This window comes from Penaeus chinensis, chromosome 7 (assembly GCF_019202785.1).
Source record: "Penaeus chinensis breed Huanghai No. 1 chromosome 7, ASM1920278v2, whole genome shotgun sequence".
NCBI lineage: Eukaryota > Metazoa > Arthropoda > Malacostraca > Decapoda > Penaeidae > Penaeus > Penaeus chinensis.
Window position 1 is genome coordinate 37,342,991 of NC_061825.1, and position 2,905 is coordinate 37,345,895.

A 2,905-nucleotide genomic window follows, 5' to 3' on the forward strand; every position below is an offset into this window, starting at 1 on the left:
TATCAAAACCTTCACACCGTTTTCTATAGTTCATCAAAACTCTCGTACCGCTTTCTATTATGTATCAAAATCCTCACATCGTTTTCTATGGTGTAACAAAACTCGCGTCCTGTTTTCAAGAGCTCATCAAAACCCTCACACCGATTTCTACAATGTATCTAAACCCTTACCCCGTTTTTTAAAGCTCATCAAAACCTTCGCACCATGTTCTATAGTGTTTCTAAACCCTCATGTTTTCTATGATGTAACAAAATTCTCGCCCCGTTTTATATAGCTCATCGAAACCCTCACACCGTTTTCTTTGATGTAACAAAACTTTCGACCCGTTTTCAATAACTCATCAAAACCCTCGCCTCGTTTTTCACAATGCATCTAAAACTTCGTCCCGTTTTCTATAGCTCATTAGAACCCTCACGCCGTTTTTTATTATGTAACAAAACCCTCGCCCCGTTTTCTAAAGTGTATCGGATGTTTTTTTTCAGCGTGGAGAGTCATATACACCCCCCCCCCTTCCCCCCGATAACCCAAATTAGAAAGAAGATAGGTCATGCAAGGGTAACTTCCGGTTGCATGACATGTATTGCGTGACGCATTTTAATTCTGAAATGAAATACAGCCACAATGCTTTCCTTTTACAAATTGGGAGGTGCTTCTTTTGATGTTTAGGCACATTTTACCGTATTTTAATTGTTTTGATTGTGTTTGTTTTTATTGTGAGTGGAATGGAAAGTCGTTAATGAATATGCAGATAGTGTCAAAGATTAAATGACGATTAAAAACATAAACATGATATAAAATGCTTAGTATAATGAGGAACGGAATCACAATCAAGGAGATAATGGATAAAGTAATAATCAGTGAAATAATGAAGGAAAGAATAATTCATTAATGTATGAAGGAAAGTCTTACTCAATGAAATAATCAAACCTGAAGATGAAATCCAGGAGGTTTTTGAAACTGCTGTTGCATCTTTAATAAATCTAGTTTATGCATTGCGTGTGGGATTTTTTTTCTGCCAAAATATTTAGCGTAATCATAGCCAATAAAAATGTATGAATAGAAAAGAGTAAAAAATAAAAGCAAAATTAATAAAACTATTATCAATAAAAATAATGAATAAAAACATAATCGATGCAAATAATGAATAAAAAGGGAGATAATGAATAAGATGAAAATTAATTATAAATATTGAATAAGAGGGAAATCAATGTAAATAATGAATAAAAACAATGAAAAAGAAAATATTTGAAAATTATGAATAAACAAATGGAAAAAGGAAAATCAATGATATATATTGAATAAAAGGGAAATCAATGCAAATAATGAATAAAAGGAAAATCAATGAAAATAATGAATAAAAGGAAAATCAATGAAAATAATGAATAAAAGGAAAATCAATGAAAATAATGAATAAAAATATAATCAATGAAAATAATGAATAAAAGGAAAATCAATGAAAATAATGAATAAAAGGAAAATCAATGAAAATAATGAATAAAAGGAAAATCAATGCAAATAATGAATAAAAGGAAAATCAATGAAAATAATGAATAAAAGGAAAATCAATGAAAATAATGAATAAAAGGAAAATCAATGAAAATAATGAATAAAAGGAAAATCAATGAAAATAATGAATAAAAGGAAAATCAATGAAAATAATGAATAAAAATATAATCAATGAAAATAATAAACAAAAACATAATCAGTTGAAATAATGAATGAATAATCAATGAAAAAATGAATACAATAAAAATCAATGAAAATAATTAATAAAAGAAAAGTTAATGAAAAAATGAACAAAAGGAAAATCAATGAAAAAATGAATAAAAGGAAAATCAATGAACAAATTAATAAAAGGAAAATCAATGAAAACATCAATAAAAGGGAAATCAATGAAAATAATGAATAAAATAATAATCAATGAAAAAAATTATAAAATAATAATCAATGAAAATAACGAATAAAATAATAATAAATGAAAATAATGAATAAACTAATAGTCTATGAAAAAAATGAATAAAAGGAAAATCAAGTAAAATGATGAATAGAAACATAATTAATCAAACAGACGTGGAAAGGAAATTAGAAACAAATTGACAACCACACTCTCAACCCTCCACTCACGACCCTTAATTCCGATTACCATTTGACCTGGTTTGACCTGTGACCCTAACCTACCTGACTGACCTTGGACCGATCCTGGATTCATTATGCTTTAGAACAATAGTTTTGGTCGATGGATTTAGAGTTCTGATATTTACTGCACTGGAGAGAGCATTAGGATATGTGTTTTGTGTGTTTGTGTGTGTGTGTGTGTGTGTGTTTGTTTGTGTGTGTGTGTTTATTTGCGTATGTGTGTGTGGGTGTTTGTGTGTGTGTGTGTGTGTGTTTGCGTGTATGTGTGTGTTTGTGTTTGTTTGCGTGTGTGTGTGTGCGTGTGTGTGTGTGTACGTGTGTTTGTGTGTGTGTGTGTGTGTGTGTGTGTGTGTGTGTGTGTGTGTGTGTGTGTGTGTGTGCGTGCGTGCGTGCTTGTGTGTGTGTATGTGTGTGTGTGTGTGTGTGTGTGTATGCGTGTGTGTGTGTGTGTGTACGTGTGTTTGTGTGTGTGTGTGTGTGTGTGTGTGTGTGTGTGTGTGTGTGTGTGCGTGCGTGCGTGCGTGCGTGCTTGTGTGTGTGTATGTGTGTGTGTGTGTCCATGACGATCTTTTCTTTAAATCAGTCATCTATTTCTGGAGTTAAAGGATTGATATTCATCTCACTGCGATATATGAGATTGTAAAACAGTTGCAACACGCTTATCTGTTTGTATTTTTTCTACTGAAAATGTAAATTACTAAAGTATAAGAAAATTATGTATCAATTTCTTTTACTGGAGAGGGCATATGTTGTCATACCTATATTGCAT